Here is a 24,269-nt window from a genome sequence, read left to right on the forward strand (position 1 = left end):
GAGAAGGTGACAGAACATTGCAACTACAAGAAGAGAACAAAGGAAGTAAACCAAGGCCTAAGCCAAGGGCAGGGGAGATGGGAAGATAACAGTGGTGACAATGCAAGGCCAAGGCAGTGGCTCTAGGCATACAAATGGAATGGGAGGAGAATTAGCTTGCTATGAGCACTATTTTCTCCCATTGCTCAATCAAAACAATGCATCCTAAGCATACAAATGGAATGGAAAGAGAATTAGCTTGCTATGAGCACTAATTTCTCCCATTGCTCAATCAAAACAATGCTTCAAAGCTCTAACCTAGCATTCCACTTCTTGACAGTGAATTAAACCTAACAGTGAACTAAACATGGCACTAAAATTAACCACATTTATGAAAGAAATTAATTTTTAAATCCACACTGAAAGACTAAACAGACATCAAGCACTAACACTAAACTTGCATTATACTAACAGACATCAAACACTAAATTAACAGACATTGAGCATGAATTGGAATTGAAATGAAATGCAATGAACATGAAATTAACATAAGGTAAATTGAACTAACAGCAAAGCAAAAAAAATTGAAATTGAATTAAATTAAGAACCCTAAAATTTTAACAGTTGAAATTGAAATTGGAATTAAACCAAAAATTGAAATTAAACCTAATTGGTAACTTGGCTAGTCCAAGAACACCCTCTATTCGACACCCTTGTGTTCAATTTATACAAAAAGGGACCTATGAACCCTAAATTAAAAACCCTAATTTTACAGACCTAGGGTTTGATTTTTTTTTTTACATAATTTGATTGACAGGTCTTCACCACATCGTCGACCCATGCTTTATCTCTCTGCTCTGATTCTTCTCACGCTCCTGCTTTGTGTCTAGCATGAATTACTTCATCAACTCCACACCCTAGGGTTCAGAGGCGTGAGTGTGGGTTTGATGAAACAACAAAGGCTAGGTGGATGGGTCGAGAGTGTATGATGATTTGAGAAGAGATGGTGGTGGTTGTGGTGGTTGAGAAGGAGTTGGTAGCTGAGCAGGTGGTGGTCGTGGAGTTGCAGAGGAGAAGAAAGGGGGGGAAGAAGGAGAAGCCGATAGTTTTAAGGTTAGGGTGTGTTTGGGTTAGGGTATAGGTATTGGGTACTCGGGTGTTGAGCGGCTTCATCAGATTTTGATGTTCTGTGACTCTGAGCTGCGGGATGTGAAGATGGTTGGTAGATCTAACGGTGAGATGAGAGATGAATCGATGCAACCGTTGGATTTTGAAACACAACGAAGTCAACGGTGTTAGATGATGTTAGGTACTGTAGTGTTAAGCGGAAGTATCGAGATTTGATGCGCAGACAAAGAAGCGACCGTTGGATTCAACTACAATTTAATCTGAAGGCTTGGAATTTAAGCGCTGTGGTGTTTGATAGAGACTTCAGATTTTGATGCTCTTATGAATGAGCGACCGTAGGATGATGAGTTGGATCTAATCTGACGGCTGATAATGGAGGCGGGTATGGATATAGAAAATGGGTTTGGGTAAGGGTTTTGGGCCTTGGGTATGCCAAGCCCATATCTTCTTTAAGAACAATTCTTCCTTCTTGAGCCCATTCCTAGTTTTGGTCTTGTGCTCCATTCTTTGCGGCTTCCTTGCGTAATTCTCCGGCTTTTCACACTCTTCAGCTCTTTTCGCTCCGCAAGTCATCCAGACTTTATTTATTACCTAAAAATGCAAAATTAAGTAAGAAAAATATTTATTCTTGAAAACAATGAAAATACAGAATATGGGATAAAATGTAGAATTAATGCACAAAAGATGAGTTAAATGCCAACAAAAAGGGATAAATATATACAATATTTGGCACTCATCAAATACCCCCAAACCTGAATTTTACTTGTCCTCAAGTAAAACAAAACTAAGGAAATCCTAACTATACCACTGTCGCTGGTCTCTCGAATGCATTTAGCGTATGCACTAAGCCTTTTAAACCACTAAGTGTCCCTAGTGGACGAGTTGAAGTCTCGTGAAGGTTTGCTTAGAACGTACCTACAAAGTTCTAGGTCAAAATATAAGCTCAGATTCCATCAAATGTGACATGTGCAAACAGTTTAAGCTCACAGCAAAATGGAGATGTCAATCTAGCTATCGAAGGCACAATCCTAGCACTGATAACAAAAAAAGACATGTGATAAGAGTGTAAAGTGTATCTACACATGTGTAAAGAAAGATCTGAAGTTATGACTACTAATCACCAAGAGATAGTTTCTCAGGCTAAGAAAAGGTCGAAATCTAGCTAGCTGTCCGGACTTTACGAGAATTGTGAATGAGTTGGAGGTATTTCACAATTACTCGCGTTGTACATCAATGGCATACACCCTCCTTGCTTATTACAAAAACAACAAAATGACTATTTACATGACTCTTATTTACATTGACTATTCTCTTTTTATTTTTGGAACAAGAGATGATGGAATTGATAAATACTTGATTTTTTTGTTTTTCTGATATTTTTTTTTTTTTCTGAATATATACATCGTTTTTTTTTTTTTTTTTTTTTTTTTTTGGAGAAACTTTTGATACAAATACAAAAGGAAACAAAAATTACATGACACTTTGCAAGAGGTAGCCCTTTTTGATGCACCCAGTTAAATTCGATGGTTGTCTTTCTTAATGTAACCTCCACCTTCTATCCCAACCAACCAAAGAACAAGCTAGTCAAGTTTCGTTCAGTATTCTAAAGTGATTGGCAATCGTAACTTCCTATCAAACACCTTGAAGATCGAGGCCATACATGTATTGGTAGATCGTGCGCGTGCAAGTTTCTTATCACTATGTGAATTGTGCTAGAATCAGGGTGCCTAAATATCTAGACTAAGACTCCTAATAAAAATACATATTTGCACAAGAGTCAACATTTCAAGGTAAATGAGCTCCATTTTTATGATTTTTTTTTAAATTTTTTTTTAAATTTTTTATTTTGATTTTTAATTTTTTTTTGGAATTTTTCAATTTTTTCAAAAAGAAGAAGGAGTTCGTTTTCCATTATGGAAAATTATCATGGTATCTACTCTATACCCCCAAACCTAAACTAAACATTGTCCTCAATGTTTCAAAATATGGAAAGAATTAAAATGCAACATATGGAAAGGGACATGCTGAGTAGAGTAAAAGGAGAGAGAATACCCGATTTCGGCGAAAGCAGAATTAAAACTCCGTTATTCAAGGCAAAAAATCCAACATATTTCAGCCGAGATCATAATGGATTAGCAAAATATATACACAAGGAACAAAAGGGTTTTAAGAAATTTTATCTACTGGATTATATACAAAAATTCACCATACACTAACAATCTAAAGAGTTGAGGATCAACCCAAAAGACAAAGTGTAGAGGTTTCAACAGCTTCACACAAATATAACAGGAAAGAAATGCAAGTGAAGCTGTGAAACAAAATGAGCTACCCCCAAACCTGGATTTTTCAACAGATAAAATTTTGGAAACAAAATCTCGCAGTTTTGGGGGTTCATCATGCACAAGGTCTAGCTCGAAATGAACTGTGCTAGGGACGGGCAAACATGCTAATTCCAACTGTGGTTCCTCAAATGTATTATACTTAGAAGCAAAATAGTCCAAGAGGACTTGGGAAGCACACAGTTCCAAACCTAGATTAGGGACTCTCAGAAAAGTCGGTTTGACAATATGGGTACAAACCAAATCTAGGTTGGGTGGAAGGCCATCAGATTGTGACTTATGTAGGACGATAGGAACATCATTACTAATCACATCAACATCTCCTAAGTCTTCTACAAGTGTCATAACATGCTCACAATCATTAAACAAATCGGCAAGATCACAATCAGAGTCATCAACATCATCAACAGATTCATTCTCATGCATCGGAAAATCAGGAGAAATATCACAATGTGACCTAGGTAGAGAATCAGACACATCAAATATATTTTCATGCATATTAGTGTCTACAGAAGATTCAACTATTCCTATGTCATGCTCATCTTCACAGAATAATTGTACGAATCCCATGTCAATATCAAAATCATATGAATTACAATGAGTATTAGAAAGAACAACATGCATGAAGGTCGAGGGCGAGAAGCCATATGTTTTTGAACCAACAGGTTCCACAATATTTTCATGTTCTTCTAACATATCATCATAATCATCATCATGGTAGCATGCATATTGGTCCTCATTAACAGTGGTGGTGTCATTAGTCGATTCATGTTCCTCTAAATTAGGTTCATATTCAACATTATTTACATGAATGGGACTAGACACTTCATTAGGGACAACATACATTTCCTCATGAATTTCCTCCTTTTGTAGGTGAAGCAAAATCTGATCTAAATGTGCATGAATTCGTGATGTAGATCTATCATAGTCTTGCTTGCAGAGTCTTAAAGCTTCTGTGGTGGAGTCTAAATTCATGGGAGTACAAAATTCTTCATGTTCAAATTGTGGTGAATGGTACATGTGTGCATGGTCATTAGGGTTTACAAAATATTGATCGCAATCCTCAAAGGATTGATTATGGTCCCAATGACTACCATTCTCACAATTTATGGGCATTTCATACCTTGGATTTTCTCTACATTGCCTAAAATTATGCAAAATATGACAATTCTCAACAGGGTGGTCTAAACTACCACATGCGGGACATGCATAGATTTCAGGTTGCCTAAGAAAATTAGATGTGACAGATTCCTCATGTGATTGCATTTCTAAAGCTGTGATTCGAGCTTCTATTTGATCCATAAGTGATGATTGTGTGAGTGAGGCACTAGCAAAATGTTCATTTTCACGTTGCGATGAATGATGCATGTATGAATAGTCATTAGGGTTCATGTATTGCGGCTCGGGACTTTGAAAATGTCCATAATAATTCCTATGACTATTGACATCATGGTCCGTGGAAGGTTCATAACGTGGCACATGCCCATAAGCAAGTTCTCTAAGAGTTTTATTTCCATCCCCAGGAGCAGACCAAAATCCAGACATGATTGGCTCAAAAGCTAAGTAACTATGTTACAAAGCCCAAAATTTGGTTTTTTAAAGGGTTTGGATTTTTGGGAAAAATTTGGTTTTGGTGGGAGACATTTGAAAATTTGGTTTTGAAATGGGAGTAAAATAAAATTTTGGTTTTTTTGAATGGGAGAAAAAGAATTTTTTTTTTTTTTTAAAAAAGAAAATAAAATTTGGTTTTTGAATGGGAGCAAGCCCACTGTTGGTTTTGTGTTTGCTTTGGCTCCGCTTGGTTGAAAACTTTTGGTGGAACTGAGTCCAAAATCTCGGCCTAGAATTTGGGTACTCGGCCCACTAACGAGTTCAACTAGCGTGATCGGTTACAAGCTCAGCTGGGTTTAAAAACCCAGAATACAAAATAACAGTCCAAATTAAACAAGCTCACAAAAAATTAAAAACAAGCCCACAAATTAAACAAACATGCCCACAAATAAATTATTACAAACCCAACAGAAAATAAGAGAAGCCCAAAAATTGGCTTTAATATTACAAGCCCACAATTAAAAATTGGAAGCCCACAATTCGGGTTCTCTTAAATGGGTTACCTTTTAAGCACAGCCCAGCTGCTCTGATATTGTTGAAAAAACCCAGTTGGGCTTTGGTTCTTTTCCTTGGTGGCGTCCCAGCAGAGGAAGAACAGGTTCAGAACAGCAGGTCCAACAGCAAATGAAGTGAAGCAGATGCAGATGCAAATGCTATGCAGTGAAATGCAAAAATAGCTAATAAAACTACAAGAAAAACACAGTAAAACAGTCCCCGGCAGCGGCGCCAAAAACTTGGTGGGCCTCAAAGATATTATATTTAAATGCAAAACAGTCCCCGGCAGCGGCGCCAAAAACTTGGTGGGCCCGGAGGAATGTATAAAAATGAAGCGAAGAAACGCGGGCCTACAGTAATACCGCAAGTGCACGGTCGTCGGTTGTAGCTCGTGCAAGTACGGGTCGATCCACAGAGACTGGGTGTGTTTGGAGTGTTTCTAGCTATTTTGGGCTCTAAATGGCTATTGTTGGGCTTTGAATACTCTTTGAGTAAATTGGGCCTAATGGGTTTGTTTTTAACAATGAAATGAACTGAGCTTGGGCTCAGTTGGTCTTGAAGTGCACTAGGCTTTGGGCCTTTGAATGATGAACTGAGAACTTGGGCTTTGGTCTCTGAATTAGGCTTTTGATTAAGCCCACAGTTGACTGTAGTGGGCTTTGAGCCTTAACCTAAACTGTGGCTGGGCCTTAATGAACTGGGCGGTGAGCCTTAATGAACTGGGCTTCAGTTTGTACAAACAATGGACAGTGGGCTTCAACTTTTGGTTCAAACCTGGGCTTGGTTTGGACTGGTTTGAGCTTGGGCTTTTGGATTGCTGTGAGCCAAGCTCAGTTGCAGCAGCAGCAGCAAGAGGAAGGAAAGCAGCAGCAGCAACAGGGTTGCAGCAGCAGCAGCACAAGGCAAAGAAAGCAGCAGCAGCAGCAGTACTGCACAGCAGCTGCACAAGCAGTGGAAGGGAGGCAGCAAGCCAAGGGAAGAAAACATGGCAAAACAAGGCAATGAAGAAAGAAGAGATGGCAGTGAAGCAAAGACAATGGAGAAAATTTACAATGGAAGCAACACAGGGAAAAAGCAACAACACAAAAGCATTAGGAGAAGGTGACAGAACATTGCAACTACAAGCAGAGAACAAAGGAAGTAAACCAAGGCCTAAGCCAAGGGCAGGGGAGATGGGAAGATAACAGTGGTGACAATGCAAGGCCAAGGCAGTGGCTCTAGGCATACAAATGGAATGGGAGGAGAATTAGCTTGCTATGAGCACTAATTTCTCCCATTGCTCAATCAAAACAATGCATCCTAAGCATACAAATGGAATGGAAAGAGAATTAGCTTGCTATGAGCACTAATTTCTCCCATTGCTCAATCAAAACAATGCTTCAAAGCTCTAACCTAGCATTCCACTTCTTGACAGTGAATTAAACCTAACCGTGAACTAAACATGGCACTAACATGACATTAAAATTAAACAGACATTAAATCCACACTAAAAGACTAAACAGACATCAAGCACTAAAACTAAAACTTGCATTATACTAACAGACATCAAACACTAAAATTAACAGACATTGAGCATGAAATTGGAATTGAAATGAAATGCAATGAACATGAAATTAACATAAGGTAAATTGAACTAACAGCAAAGCAAAAAAAATTGAAATTGAATTAAATTAAGAACCCTAAAATTTTAACAGTTGAAATTGAAATTGGAATTAAACCAAAAATTGAAATTAAACCTAATTGGTAACTTGGCTAGTCCAAGAACACCCTCTATTCGACACCCTTGTGTTCAATTTATACAAAAAGGGACCTATGAACCCTAAATTAAAAACCCTAATTTTACAGACCTAGGGTTTGATTTTTTTTTTACCTAATTTGATTGACAGGTCTTCACCACATCGTCGACCCATGCTTTATCTCTCTGCTCTGATTCTTCTCACGCTCCTGCTTTGTGTCTAGCATGAATTACTTCATCAACTCCACACCCTAGGGTTCAGAGGCGTGAGTGTGGGTTTGATGAAACAACAAAGGCTAGGTGGATGTGTCGAGAGTGTATGATGATTTGAGAAGAGATGGTGGTGGTTGTGGTGGTTGAGAAGGAGTTGGTAGCTGAGCAGGTGGTGGTCGTGGAGTTGCAGAGGAGAAGAAAGGGGGGGAAGAAGGAGAAGCCGATAGTTTTAGGGTTAGGGTGTGTTTGGGTTAGGGTATAGGTATTGGGTACTCGGGTGTTGAGCGGCTTCATCAGATTTTGATGTTCTGTGACTCTGAGCTGCGGGATGTGAAGATGGTTGGTAGATCTAACGGTGATATGAGAGATGAATCGATGCAACCGTTGGATTTTGAAACACAACGAAGTCAACGGTGTTAGATGATGTTAGGTACTGTAGTGTTAAGCGGAAGTATCGAGATTTGATGCGCATACAAAGAAGCGACCGTTGGATTCAACTACAATTTAATCTGAAGGCTTGGAATTTAAGCGCTGTGGTGTTTGATAGAGACTTCAGATTTTGATGCTCTTATGAATGAGCGACCGTAGGATGATGAGTTGGATCCAATCTGACGGCTGATAATGGAGGCGGGTATGGATATAGAAAATGGGTTTGGGTAAGGGTTTTGGGCCTTGGGTATGCCAAGCCCATATCTTCTTTAAGAACAATTCTTCCTTCTTGAGCCCATTCCTAACTTTTTGGTCTTGTGCTCCATTCTTTGCGGCTTCCTTGCGTAATTCCTCCCGGCTTTTCACTACTCTTCAGCTCTTTTCTGCTCCGCAAGTCATCCAGACTTTATTTATTACCTAAAAATGCAAAATTAATTAAGAAAAATATTTATTCTTGAAAACAATGAAAATACAGAATATGGGATAAAATGTAGAATTAATGCACAAAAGATGAGTTAAATACCAACAAAAAGGGATAAATATATACAATATTTGGCACTCATCAACGGACACCTGGGAAACGTGAGCATGTTACCTTGACCGACCAAGGTTAGCTCTTAGGATCTCAAGGAGCCGGTCCCGCGTACTTTCATGATTTGACCTAATTTGCACAATTGTACGTATTAGGTCCAAAACTCTTCCAAATAATTTTGGAATTCCATAGAATGATTGTCAGTCGATCCAGTGACCACCCAAGACCGGTTTATGACCCCTTGGTCGGTCCCTAACCTCTTCATAATTAATTAGGTTTTATTACCTAAGGCTCAGACGAGCATTTTTCTAATAAATGATTATACCAGCATTTAATCACTTTCATCAACAAATCACCAACTCTTCAAGAGGCCTTGGTATTTGCTCACACGAACATATGGGAGCTACAAGGTCGATCCACGATCCCATGTAGCCGGTCCCTCCTTCATTTCATGGTTAATTTCAATAAACCATCAATTGGTCAAATTAGGGTTTTTGAGTCCAAGGACCATGATTCCGGATTCGAACGCTAATAATTCTACGACGATCTCATGATCATTATTATGCTCGGTTCAGCTACCAGTATTCTAACTAATGTTTTATTTTTGTTACGCTACCAAATATTCATCAGACGAGCAACACTTGCTCAGATGAGCTCAAACAAGGAATATTAGTTCAACTCTCAATATTTAACAATTCATCGAATGAGCAATACTTGCTTACCTCAACGTGATAATTATACCTCTATCTCAAAGACACGTTCAATTCATGAGTCTCATATCATTTCTGCAAAATCATGTTCAACTCAGCAAATACATGGACTCATCGTCCCATGAAATCATGAAGTCAATCACTGACTAACTAAATACACGTCTGCCTTGCAGACTCCACGAGACATCAATCGTGTCATAAGGGGGGATACTAACTAGGGTTTTGGTCTGGCGTTCTACGACACGTGTGTTCATACACACGATGGAATGTGAGCAAGTCGTGCAATCAGTTGAAGGAGTTAACAAAGTAGTGGATGGAAAATCGACCAAGTCTCCGCACGATGAGAAACTGGTTTCAAACACTATTTCCATTTCCCCACTCTTTGATTCCATCAACTGTCACACTTCATGGGATCATGGTGTCTACAATTCCAGCAATATAAATAAGTCTTTTAATTCATGATTGGACATACAAGGATCTCACGTCTCATAGACAACACGAGATTAACAAATTAACAATTGAGCAACTACTCTCAATTGAGCAAATTCAATCATTCAGAACTTATCTTCTTCAGAATACACAACACACCTACAATCTTTGATTACCATTGTTTCCACACATTTCTCAGCTTCCCTCCTACAGATCAACCCATCCTCTCTTGTGACCGAATTTACTCTGGAATGGCCATTTTCTTGGTTTAGGACGGTGTAATACAGATTGATCTCTCGAATTCAAAGCACTCCCTTCTTGCAGTGCATCTGTGTGAGGTTGAATTTTCGCTCGGTTCAAGGAGTCTCCTCCGTATGGTCGTCTCTTCAATTCCGTAAAAACCAGCAGATCGTTTTGCCCCATCTACAGTACTCACAAAAAAAGTTTCTGAAATGGAATCGTATCTATTTATGTCGATTATATGGACATGGTATATTCTCTTAATGATATAAGAGATTTTACAAGATGCTTGGAATTCGAATTTGAAATAAAAATCTGGGAAAGATCGATCGAACACCAAGCTTGTGGTATATTATTCCACCAGTTTGCATATGTCAAAAGTTGTCAGGAAGTTTAACAAGGACATGCATACTGCTAGCACTCCCATGATCAGTCGAGGTCCAAATGTAAGTAATGACCATTTTTTCTAAATAAATATGGCGAAGATGTGTTTGGAGATGAAATTCCATATTAAGTGCAATAAACGCATTTTTGTACTTAGTATAATGTACTCGACCAAATATTTCATCCTCAGTGAACTTGTTAGCTAGATATAGCTCAGCGCCAACGCAGCATCTTTGGAAAATAACCATTGACATGAGTTTGTTTTATCTCTACAAAGACATAAAGATGACTGCTAATGGAAGTGCAATCCAAAAGTTGATAATTATAAAGGAATAATAATCTCTTCTCCCACGAAAGTAACCAGGGGGAGACATGACTGACTTATTTACTAAGTCATTTCCTATATTCACTTCTAGAAAATATATGACTAAAGGAACTGTCTAGAGACTCCTGTAAATGGAATCAGCGGGAGATTCCGACATCAGGGGGAGGATCTAAGGATATGATGTCGACATATTTAACTTTAAAATGTGAAGCTGTGTTGTACCCTTTTTCCCTTCGTTCGAGATTATTTTTTCCCACAGGGTTTTTGTTACTCGGAAAGCTTTTTAGCGAGGCAACCATAACTACACCAACTACATGATAAATGATGAAGACCTGCAGATTGCATCAATAAAATTGCTTGAAAATATCATAATTAAAGAAATATAACTCGATAGTTTGTCAAATGAAACTACTGCCAGAACCAGCACAACAAAGCAAGGAGGCACAAGTCAATTGGTAGTATTGTTACTACTATTGTGTATCAATACTAGGTGTTCATCAATATTATGTATGGGTAATCATCAAAGGAATACTTTCGGACTTATCACTTTGTACTCTTTTCCCTTCCTCGAGTTTCTATCCCACCGGGTTTTCTCTTGTCAAGGTTTTAACGAAGCAACACATGCAAGTCCAACTCTGTTCTAAGTTTTCTTAATATTGTACTCTTTTTCCTTAGTTCAGGTTTTGTCCCTCTGGGTTTTCCTTGCGAGGTTTTGATGAGGCAATAGACTTAGATACAGTGGTCATCGAGGAGAGAAACACGATCTGAAGAGTTATATCTGAAGCGCTAAATCATAAGCATTATATGCGAAGCACTACATATGAAGCACTACTATTGGACCGCACAAGGGGGAGTGTTATAGGGCCTTTGGCCCATGTGTGCGACCCATCTATATGTAACCAGGGTTGACACTCTAGCCTATAAATAGAGGCTTATTCCTATGTAATACTACACTGATATCTAATGAATAAGATCTCTTTCTTCTCTATATTTCTCCTTCAATAGAAATAAAATTTTAGATGTAATAATTATTTTTTTTCCTTATTCTTATTTCTTTGTTGCTCTTAAAATATTACAAAAAAAATGCAATTCTAGGGTTGTAATGTGCCCTAAGTAGGCGTGAATGCGTAATGGCATTTACTGTAATATCGGATCTCGACTTAACTAACCAGCTAAATATGCTAAATAATGCAGCTGAAGTGCTGGTTAAATGTGCTAGATGCAGTGTCAAGAATTAGGCATGGTGTGTTTTCTTGATTTTCGATTCTGCAATATTGAGCATCACAAAATACATCCTTGTATATTTTCAATAGTTACAGTAAAACAAGGCTCGAATATTTATAGGAAAAGGGCATTGAGAATGCGTAATCTTGAGGCTTACTAAAACGAGTGCTCTTCTCTTTGCAATTCTGTAACATTTGTAACAAGAAGCAATATAAGTTATATTCATGTTCAGGTAATACTTAATGCGTCGCAGCTTAATTAGTGTCGTCCCACATCATTGTCCATCTTTCTAGTTACACAGAAGAATCAAATGTAAAAATGAATCTTCATTACTGAGAAACAATGAAGAACGGAAACAGTTGCAGAAACTGGAAATTACACGCCCTGATTATTTCTCTCTCTCTTGCACATTAAAGACTCTCACACATTGATAATATCTGGAGTAATGATTTGCTAATCTACACACAGACAGGCTGTCACACCTGCTAACATACACATAGCAAATCTGAGAGTGACAGCACACACAAAGCTGTTAGACCAATGACCGAGTGACACATCTGCTAAGCCAATGACTGAGTGACACATCAATAACTGTTGATGGCTCAATAACTGTTTGTTACTGTTGGAATATTTGAGCTGTTATTAGCCCCCCTCAAGCTGAGAAGAGCTGTCTTGGGCAGAACTTTCAACTTGTCTCTCAAAAAGGAAAACCTTGGACCTGACAAACCTTTTGTGAAGAAATCAACAACTTGATCAATAGTTGAAATGTAAGAAACTGAAAGATCCTTTGATTGAACCAATTCCCTGACAAAATTATAGTCAATTGCCAAGTGTTTCATAATTAAGTGAAATACTGGATTTGAAGAATAGGAAATGGCACTGATATTGTCACACAGCAGAGAAGGAGCAACTAGCAGAAAAATATGAAGGTCTCTCAGAAGTTTGCAAACCCATAGAACCTCAGCTGCAGAGTTGGCCAAACTTCTAAATTCTGCTTCAGTGGAGGATCTTGCCACAGACAGTTGTTTCTTACTAGACCATGAAATGGGACTGGATCCAAAAAAGATACAATATACTCCAGTACTCCTTCTAGAGTCAGGATCACCAGCCCAGTCTGCATCACTGAAGCCATGAACAACACATAGCCCTTTACTGAACAGAATGCCATAATCAAGAGTACCCTTTATGTATCTTAGAATTCTCTTAGTAGCAGTGATATGATCAATTGAAGGAGATTGCATGTGTTGGTAGACCTGATTAATTGCATAACTTATTTCTGGTCTTGTCCAAGTAAGGTATTGGAGAGCACCAACAAGAGATCTATAAGGTGTAGGGTCATCAAGAAGAGTGCCTGAAGCAGTAGTGAGCTTGCAATTTGGAGAAATGGGAGAAGAACATGGTTTTGCACCAACCATATCAAATTTATCAAGAATGTCAAGATCATACTTGGTTTGAGATAGGAAAAGACCTAAATTATTTCTCTTAACCTCAAGACCCAAGAAATAGTGTAAAGAGCCTAAATCTTTGATAGGAAAATGACCTTGCAGAGCAATAACGACTTCATGGAAATAAGATTTGGAGTTACCTGTAATTAGGATGTCATCAACATATACCAGAATAATGGTTATTCTTGAGCCCGACTTCTGTACAAAAAGAGATGAATCTGCAGCAGAAGTCTTGGAGTTGTAAGAAAGTAAAATTTATTGCAGTTTGTCATACCATGCTCTAGGAGCCTGCTTGAGGCCATATAGATATTTATGCAATTTAAAGACATAAGTTGTATGGTAAGGATCAATGAAACCAGGGGGCTGTTGCATATAAACCTCTTCTGAAAAATCTCCATGTAAAAAGGCATTGCTCACATCCAGTTGAGCAATGTGCCATTTTGTAGTTAACTCCAAGAGAAAGAATGACTCTAATGGTGGTTAGTTTGACTACAGGGCTAAATGTTTCAGAGAAGTCAATACCTTCTTGTTGATGGAACCCTTTTGCAACAAGTCTATCCTTAACATTTGGTTAAAGAACCATCATGATTCTGCTTAACTCTGAACACCCACTTGCAGCCCACAACATTTTGAGATGGGTGAGGAGGTGTCCAGATAGGGCTCTTTATAGCTTGAGAAACACAGGTTGGTAGTGAAGGATGCTGAGACTTCACTAAGTTGGCAGATAATGTATATTTAGCGGAGTATTTCTTTTTCTTGAAAATCCCAGCCTTGCCCCTGGTGACTATAGTGTGATTATTATGAATTTGAGAATCAACTGAATCAGATGAAGGTGCAGGAGGTGAAACTGGTAAGGTAGTAGGAATTTCAGGTGGACTGGTTGAAGTAGAAGTAACAACTGAGTTATCAGAAGGGGTAGAGATGATAGTTGGGGAAGCAACAACAGTTGTTGGAGGTGTTGATAGTGGCTCAGAAGTGGATATAATGTGAGGAGGAGAAGAAATATGTTGTTTAAGAGGATACACAGTTTCTTGAAAAACAACATGTCTAGAGATATAGACTTTACCTGTAGAAATGTCCAAGCATCTGTATCCTTTGTGGTTGGCATCATATCCAAGAAGCACACATGATACACTTCTGGGAGCCAATTTATGAGAAGCATAAGGTCTCAACCATGGAAAACACAAGCAGCCAAATGGTCGTAGAAAATTATAATCAGGTGACCTGTGAAAAAGTACTTCAAATGGAGACTTAAACTTCAATGATCTGACAGGAAGCCTGTTGAAAATGTAGTTGGCTGTATTAAATACTTCAACCCAGAAAGAAGAAGAAATACCAGACTGTATAAGCATAGTCATAGCAACATCCAGTAAGTGGTTGTGCTTGGATTCAACAACACCATTTTGCTCAGGTGTATGAGGACAAGTAATTTCATGTAAAATTCCTTGAGTAGATAAAAAATTTGCCAATTCATTATTTATAAACTCACCACCACCATCTATTCTGATTGTCTTAATGCAATATTGTAGTTGCTTTTCAATTTGAGTATTAAATTGATAGAAGACTTTTTAGAAATCAATCTTGTCAAACAAAGGGAAAATCCAACAAAATTTGGAGAAGTCATCAATTATATTGACATAATATTTGTAACCAGAGACAGAAGTTACAGGACAAGGACCCCATAGATCAAGATGTAAAAGCTCTAAAGGAGTAGAGTTGCAATGGGTATACATAGAAAATGAGAGTTTATGACTTCTGCCTAAGTGACAATCATTACAGAAGATAGGTGTTCTCGTTACAGAGGAGGATAGAGAACTGCAGACATGTTGCATTATTTGAAATGATGGGTGTGCAAGCCTTTTGTGCCAAGTATCAAATGAAATAGTTGTTGTTGAAACACCAGAGAGAGCTTTGTGGGTGGAATCATGAGAAAATGCAGTGGATACAACCCATTATTCTGAGGCCCTTGAAAAAGTATCTTCTCATTGTATAAATCCTTCACATAGAAACCATTTGAATCAAATGTTATGGAACATTGATTGTCAGAGGTAAACTTATGGACAAATAATAAATTGTGAGAGGATTTAGGAACTAGAAAAACATTGTTGAGAAGAAACTTATGATTTGGAGAGGACTTTAAAGTGAAACCAGAATGAGTGATTGCCATACCTTCATCGTTGGCAGCTTGAATTTCCTCTAGACCCTCATAAGTTGAAATATCTTGAAGTTCAGCTGGATCAGAGGTAATGTGGTTCTTTTCCCCTGTATCTGCATACCAAGGATAGGTCCCCAAAATATTTGCTGAATCTAGCATGGAAGTTAGATGTTGAGGTGTATGAGAACTGTGATATGCAAAATTTAGTCTGTCATGGCACTCAAGAGCAGTATGGCCTTGTTTTTGAAAAATTTGACAAAAGATTGGATTGTTGGTAAATGCCATCTCTGAATTAGCTGAAGATGTAAATGTTGGTGATGGAGGAGGTGGTCTATAAGGAGATGCAGAGGAATTTGAAATTTGATCATGGAAGAAAGTACCTCTACCAGAATGAAAACCTCTACCAGATCTACCAAATCCTCTTGAGAAAGTTGGATGAAAACTATTAAATCTACCACCAGTGCCTCTACCATGTGGTCTGAATGAATTCATGTTAGCAGCAAAAGCCTTATTTGATGATTCAGTAAGTAAATGAGCATTTCTATCACAGACAACAACTTTCTCACTTAATAAGTTGTTATGCAATTCAATGGATGAAATAGGAGGATATATGTGACGCATTGAAGTAGCAAAGGGAATATAATCTGAATTTAACGCAGCAAGAGTAATAACTACTAATTCTTGATCGGAAATTATCTCTCTAGTTGCAGCAAGTTGATCCGACAAAGACTTAATCTCATTAATAAGAGCAGAGATAGTTTTATCACCTTGTTTAAGTGCAAGAAGTTTAGTACGCAATTGAATAGAGTGAGTTGTTGAGGATCTTGCAAACCTTGCTATGATGCTAGTCCATAGTTGATGAGATGTTGTGCAATTTGAGAAGTAGGCAATTACTTTGTCTGAAATTGTAGAGTGAATCCACATCATGATTGAGGCATCTTCATCCATACAGTCAGTGTAGAGATGATTTTCAGTATTATTCGTTTGATTTCTGACATTGGTGAATTGAGGAGGAAATATATGAGTACCATCAAGAAATCGAAGAATCTTGTATTTGCGAATAACAGGAGACATTAGGTTTTTCCAAGTGATGAAGTTGTCTTCTGTGAGTTTAAGATGGACAAAACTATTGAGTTGAGAAAGAGAAACAAATGTAATAGAGATACTTGTAGGGTTTTCCACATAGGTTGAAGATGATGGAAAAATCTTGAATAAAAAAACTAAGTTTCAGATCTGGAAAGATTAAGCGGAAGCAGAAAGGAATCGAAGAACCTGAGAGATGTGAGAATATCTCTCAGTCTGATACCATAGTTACACAGAAGAATCAAATGTAAAAATGAATCTTCATTACTGAGACACATTGAAGAACAGAAACAGTTGTAGAAATTGGAAAATTACACACCCTGATTATTTCTCTCTTTCTCTTGCACATTAAAGATAATATCTGGAGTAATGATTTGCTAATCTACACACAGACAGGCTGTCACACCTGCTAACATACACATAGCAAATCAGAGAGTGACAGCACACACAAAGCTGCTAGACCAATGACTGAGTGACACATCTGCTAAGTCAATGACTGAGTGACACATCAATAACTGTTGACAGCTCAATAATTGTTTGTTACTGTTGAAATAGTTGAGCTGTTATTACTTTCTATCCTTTCCCCTGGATGTCGGGTACATATAAAGAGTTCTCTACCTGTACTTGTTTACTGCTGCAGTGCTGCATTCAAGCACAAAACAAATCTCTTCACTCGGTAACTACAAGGATGAGGTGGGCTTAAAGCATGTTTGGGAACCATCAGAAGCAAAAGTTAGAAGTTACAAGCAAAAAGTTTATAGAAGTCAACTCTTTCTACTTCCAGAAAGTCATTCTGAAGTAGTGCACCAAATAAGTCAAAAGCAACATTCTGAAGTAGTGCACCAAATAAGTCAAAAGCAACGTATTTTGACTGACGTTTTCTTGACTTCATAGATGCCAAAATGAGAATTTTGTGCAGTTCGAAGTTCGAAGTTCAGACCCTCAAAATTCTGGGGTTACGTACTCTCGTTTCCCCTCCCTCCTTTATTTATCATCTTGTTCCAGTGGCGGAATCAATCATTTTCCGATCAATGCTCAACCTTCTCCGTCATCATCGTCAGTATCTTCTAGGTATTTCTTCTTCACATTACAGACTCCAAATGTTCTTCTTATATATTATACTACTAGGGTTAGTTCCACCAGTAGTAATCTCAGTTCATCGTTGTTTGATTCTTCATTTACTTGGTTTATCTGATTAAGTCGTGTAGTTTATCTGAAAGGATGCTCTTACTCGTACTGTTTCTAAGCAAATCAAACATCTAAACCAGATTTTGTAGTAGCATTATTGGAAACTAGCAAACTCCGTCTCAAGGAACTCATTTGTCCTAACACTGACCTTAAAAACCAATATAATCCCTTCCTTTGACTTCCTTCAGAGTACAACTCTTGAAGGTTCTTGTTGGATTACGTAGAGCTTATGAGATAGGTTAAAGGAATTATGGGTTATGTGTCCCTCAATGAGCAAAGCAACTATGAAATCAAAAATCGCAAGTTAGTTGTGTATGAAGTATGATAACTACCGAGTTATTTCTTGGAAAGCTCTTTTAAACTTCTGTCAACATAATTGTGTTCAAAATGATGCTTAATTTAGGTGATCAAAACTGAGAACTTAACTACATATAACTAGGAGTGACGAAGGAAGGTGCTTCTCATATCTTTAGGGGTGGGAAAGACGAAATCTGTCAATATTGTGTCTAATCCAAAACGCTATAGGAGTGTAAGAACTTTTGCAAACTGTCACAGTGTTCAGCTTCCTTTTCTCAAATGCTATAAAGGTTTCTGAAGATGCTTTTATATTGGAATTATAATCTTTAATGTTGCATGTGGCTTCAACGGAACTAGAACAGCTACTGTAATAGAAACAAGCAGTGTGTTTGCGGAAATTCTAGGCCTGCTTGCTGCATTAGGAGGTTATGATTTGCAAGTGACTGCAAGGGGTTCATAGGTGCAGTAATTTAGCGTAACTCTCATCGGAATGCATGAATATTGTGTCTAAACTTTTCTCTTAGTATGGTCTACTTTTCGATCTGTAAATATGTTAAATTGTTGATGTGTAGAGATGAATTTTGATCATAGATTCTCATCAAACCACTCCATATTCAGCAGCTTGACCACCCATGAATTAGATACTATTTCTAAATACACTAACGAGGAACTCCTGAGACTTAAAGCTAGATCTCAAAAAACGAAGAGAGGGGTCATCTGGGCCTTAAAACCTTTCCTCTTCCTGTTGTACCAAGCAAAATGGGTGAATATGTAGCTATAAATTCGACCACAATGTTTTCTACACTCTAGAGTGAATATGTACATTTTGGTTCCTTCTATATATTGATTCCTGTTACTAGAGAACGCATATATTTTAGCAATCTGTCTGTAGTCAAAGGTGTCTGAAAGGCCAAAATGTATGTGGATTTGGTTACAACGATAAGAAAAATGAGTATAAGGTGGTTAGAATCTATTATGGGTCAGAGGAACATACAGAACCAGGACAAGTTCAGGTATACGCTCTTGGTGCTGGTACTGGGTGGAGAAACAAAGGAGAGGTTTATAAACTGGAGTTCAGGTATACAGCAACATGTGTTGCTCAGACAATAGTTGCTGTCTTAGATTGGAGTTCTTCACCTCAAGCAAGATATTCGCTTTGCAAGTTGTTCTCCTTTTCCTTTTCTTTTCTATAAAAACATCTTTTTAGTTCTAATTACTTGTATCTTTTAATCTATGTTGATCACTCATTCATTTTCCTATTAGCTTCACGTTTAAGTGGTTCTGGTACTTAGACTATTTTTTGTTGTTGTTGTTTTTGCTGTGCAGTAAGTAGAAATTTAGCAGCCAGCACTGCCTTTCTAAGGGATACACTCTGTAGAAGAAGGCACGAGAAGAGTGGATTGCTACCCTAAGTTATATCTTATAAATCTGCCTGAAAATTGAAGTATGAAGGACAAATCTGACGTATGGAAGCTGGATCTGCATGGTTTGGCATGTTTCAAGAGCTGTTTACGCCTTAAAGAGCATCTTTGAAGGATGGAGACGCAGATCTCAGTACATTATTCTATAAATCCCAGTATACTTGTTGAACGAAAACTTGGATCTTCAACTGATTCTATTACTCGCTTCTGCATGGAGAAAAAGCCTGGCTGAGCAGGAAATAACTTTGTGAAGCCCAGAAGTATTACATGTTACTTATAACAGGTATGCGGCTTTTATTTTTGCAAAGATAATATAAAATCATAAAAGATAATCAACTCCCCTTTTGAGTTCGATTTAGCAAAGTATTGCTATGCAAAGATAATATAAAATCATAAAAGATAATCAACTCCCCTTTTGAGTTCGATTTAGCAACTTTAATGGTTAACACTAAATTCCTTTCTAAGGGATACGCTCTGTAGAAGAAGGCACAAGAAGAGTGGATTGCTACCCTAAGTTATTTCTTATAAATCTGCCTGAAAATTGAAGTATGAAGGACAAATCTGACGTATGGAAGCTGGATCTGCATGGTTTGGCATGTTTCAAGAGCTGTTTACGCCTTAAAGAGCATCTTTGAAGGATGGAGACGCAGATCTCAGTACATTATTCTATAATTCCCAGTATATTTGTTGAGCGGAAACTTTGATCTTCAACTGATTCTATTACTCGCTTCTGCATGGAGAAAAAGCCTGGCTGAGCAGGAAATAACTTTTTGAAGCCCAGAAGTATTACATGTTACTTATAACAGGTACGCGGCTTTTATTTTTGCAAAGATAATATAAAATCATAAAAGATAATCAACTCCCCTTTTGAGTTCGATTTAGCAAAGTATTGCTATGGGATAAAAATCATTGAAGTTGTTCAGGTCCCTAGTTGATGAGGTTACTTACTTGATGGGAAAGTTTACTTGCAATTATTCTACTACTCAACCGGTAATACCCTACTTATTCGTACGTATCACTGACACCTGCTTAATGGGTTGAAGTGGAGATGTACTTAGAATGATTTATTATGAAGCATGATGTGCTTATCATTTATGCCACTTAAAACGTCTAGATAGAAAAACACGCCACTCTAAAACGTTAGTTTCATTTAAAATTATTTATTTGTATTAAAGCCTTTTATCCCGGACATCATTGCTTTAGTATTATGTCCTACCGAGGGCTGTCATTGAGATGTAACTTTTGCCCGTTCATTTTTGTTTTTATTTGGTGTGAAATATTCGTTGGTTGCGAGGCTGATGAATGAAAGGATTTACAACCATCTAAAGTGAAAAAAGGGTCATGATGAGTTTTATGACTTGTGTGAGTTGTGTAACTATTTGGCATCTTAGTCTTCCGCGTAACACAAAAGAATCCAATAATAGATGACCTGCTAATAGCCTTATGTGTCAGGGATGTTTATCATTGTTGACAGAAGCAGCAGTTCTGCCAAGAGCTTACTAAGCTCTCGCAAATCCTAAAGATATCTCCTTTTCTCTTTGTTCATGTTACATCAGATTAATTAACAAACCTACACTCAAAATGATTTCTTGTCTGTTTGTTTGATTCTTTCTATTATCTTATATGCACAGGGAAGTAGATGCTGTACAGTTTCCAGATGCTATCTGGGCCTGAGTTGCTTCCGTACATTTAGCGGCCCCTCAAAGCTACAGGTGAGATCTTTGATTACCGTTGTTAGCGGATTTATGCTGGTTTTTATGCTCCGTTATCCAATACGTTATTAAGGTTTGAACTACCCTGACCTTAATATGGCTCAGAAGTGTTATTTTAAACCCAAGAAAATCTAAAAGAGAAAGGTTAAACACTCAAAGGATACTTTCTACTTCATTTTTTTTAAAGACAAAAAAATATAACTCTACTAGTGGTTACAAGTAGCTCTGCTGTTTTATTAATATAGGAGAACTTATGATGTGGATCACCATCACACTAATTGTACAATGATCCATTATTTAAGAACATAAATGATGAATTATAGTGTCCATGATTTTCTCTGCCTTAGTTAACTTGTGCACCTTAAGTTGTCCCAGTAATTTATCTTATTACCAGTTATTCTTGTATGTTTCTCCAAATGTTACTTTTAAACCATGGATGATGAATATGCGGATGGCCATAACATATCTGCTTCTTTTCTATTTCTTTTGAGTTTACAGAGTACAACTTCTCCATTGTGTTATTGCGAGGGACAGTTTGAAAGTATATTTGATTCCTGCATTGCCTATACTGGACCAGGAAAACACTGTAAGGGATTGTCTATCCACTTTCCTTGTTCTGCTTTCACGGGTACTTCTCAGTGTTCAGCGCATGGTTTCTCAAATTTGCAAGTCTCATCAAGGCCCTAGGTGTTTTCCTTGATTCTTCTGCATCAATACATCATATTCTGCACTCTAGGCTCCTTTTCAGTTTCATCGCTGTCTGCTTCATCTGTTCATCCTTCTATGATGGGATCTCCTTCCGAGCTGGTTCATCTAAGAAGTTTCACCATGTAATTGGTCTGGTATAAGATGTGTCGGTTCCAAAGTTCATGAGGTTGATTTAACATGCAGTCAGTTTCCACTACAGCTTCCGTCTCCAAGCCTCCTTGGGGAACTCAGATCACTGAAGCATCTTAATGTCAGCTACCGTGCCTTCGCAAGCTCTCTTCCTGCAAATATATGGAATATGTAGAATTTAGAGTCTCTAGACTAGGGTGGTAACAGATTGTTGGGACTATACCTTCGTCTTTGTCTAACCTTAAAAAATGCTCAGAGAACTAATACTTGATGAAAATAGCTTCACTGGAAGCTTCCACAGTTTGAGAACTTGGAAAACTCATCGAACTGTCAGCACGCGACAACTCATTTTCTGGGAAGCTTCCTCCAGGGATTGGGAATCTTCAGAATTTGGTGTCAGTAAACATGAGCATGAACCTCTTCTCCGGGAATATGCCTCCAAGCATCGGAAATCTTACAAGGCTTCTATACTTGGATGTTAGTGGTAACAAATTCATTGGAGTAATTCTTCAATAGCTTGGAAACTTGGTACAGCTCAGAAAACTCGATCTTCCGAGGAACTTACTGGAAGGACCCATACCTTTGGAAATAGGAAGAATGTCTGTCCTACAATCTCTGATATGGGGAACAATAATCTCCTTGGAGAACTACTGAAAACCATGTGCTTGTTCTGGAGAATTGTCAACTTATGGGGGACACTTCCAAATGAACTTTTCTACTTGAGAAACTTGACATTATTCAACATAGTCCAAAACAGTTTCGAAGGAGAAATTCTTTCCAGTTTTTGTGAATTGTCCTATCTAATTTACCTTGTAGCAGCAAAATCAGGGCTGAGTTGAAGAATTTCGGGGAGATTGGGAAGCTGCAAGAAGTTAAAGATTCTCAATCTGTCTTTCAACTTTCTTTCTGGGGCTTTACCAGAGGTTATGGAGCTTGAATCGCTCAGTTCACTTGTGCTTGATTCTAACCGTTAATCAGGACCAATTCCCAGTTGGATTTCAAATTGGGCAGAAGGGAACTCAATAATACTGAGCAGGAACCAGTTTAATGAGTCTTTGCCACTACTATATCTACTGTACCTGACCAGATGTGACGCCACTTCAGACCAGCTTTCTGGTGAGACTTGGAAGAAATATGCCATGAAGCTCAGAGGCAGTATTCAGAATATTTGGCCTGCACATATTTGCAGTTGATTGGGAACAAACTCTTTGGTGAAATACCAGGTCATCTATGTGAGCTTCAGCTAGTTACACTGGAATAATTGCACAATAAACTTTCTGGCAGACTTCCTGGGTGAACTTTGGAAATCACAGACTCTTGTAGAGATCTCTTTCAGCAACAATTTTCTTGTGGGTCACCCAATCATCACCCACTTGAGTGGAAAGCCTCATTCCCAAGATGTTCGCTGTCTTCTGAGCTTCGATTCCTCCGTGGTCAAGCAGCTCTCCCCAACAGCTGTGATAAGCAACCTCAATGCAAGATGGGAGTACGACCCGGAGATTGCCCTTGGGGTTGGCCTTTGGTATAACTTGATGTTTAGTGATTTAGCCCCAGCTGACACTGGCTTCAAAATTACATTTTATTATTTGCTTCTAGTGAGGCAAAGAGTCGCCGTGAATTAAAAGTGACAGTATTTTATTTCAAAATGGAGCAAGTCAATTAATGGTATGAGTCGCTTTTAGAGAAATCACTTGGGTGTAGGTGAAAGTCGGCTTCTGATGTTGCTGGTTGTTTCTTTGTATGCATCAAACTTGTTTCTTTGTATGCATCAAACTCATTTTGAACGGAAAAGTATTGGTATGTGAAATGAACTACTAGTTAACAATCTATTTGGATGCTGACCATATTTTATCTTTCCATTTAGCCAGGATACAAACTAAACTTGTGTCTAGTCATTTAAATGTTGGCATTCTGAAGTCACTAGTCCTAGTTGTAACGTATCAGTAGAATCTCTGGCGATAAAAGGGGTTCCAGAAATCTTGGATGAAATTCTTAGATTAGAAACTTGGTAGATTTCTGCTCATGGGTTGCACTTGCAAGCCCAATGTAATTTTTCTTAGCTAAGTTTGCAAGCCCAATATAAACTAAGATGTTCTTCTGTCACTTTGTGATGCTGTTTGTTGATTAAAACCGAGTTCCTTGCCACTGCCAGGAATTTGATGCATGGCGGTGCGAAGTGCGAACGGAAATGTTGAAACAAGCACAATGCTAGGCATGGGCCAAATATTTCTGGATGATAAAAGAACTTGTTTTAGTGAAACAGCCAATCTCAATACACAAAAGTGAAAAATACTAGAACCCCCTACTATATGGGTTCAACCATATACAAGCCCCACAAAATGGATCTTACACCCTCAA

General features: G+C 38.0%; 1 long non-coding RNA gene across 1 annotated transcript; it reads left to right on the plus strand.

Moving 5' to 3' along the window:
* The first annotated feature begins 17,394 nt into the window (after window positions 1-17,394).
* On the plus strand, window positions 17,395-23,738 carry LOC113280958. The gene is made up of 5 exons (XR_003325861.1): window positions 17,395-17,527; window positions 19,268-19,645; window positions 19,828-20,168; window positions 20,994-21,074; window positions 21,573-23,738. It is a non-coding gene; the product is annotated as an uncharacterized LOC113280958 (long non-coding RNA).
* Window positions 23,739-24,269: the final 531 nt, after the last annotated feature.

The sequence above is a fragment of the Papaver somniferum genome, chromosome 5, assembly GCF_003573695.1.
Source record: "Papaver somniferum cultivar HN1 chromosome 5, ASM357369v1, whole genome shotgun sequence".
Classification (NCBI taxonomy): Eukaryota; Viridiplantae; Streptophyta; class Magnoliopsida; order Ranunculales; family Papaveraceae; genus Papaver; species Papaver somniferum.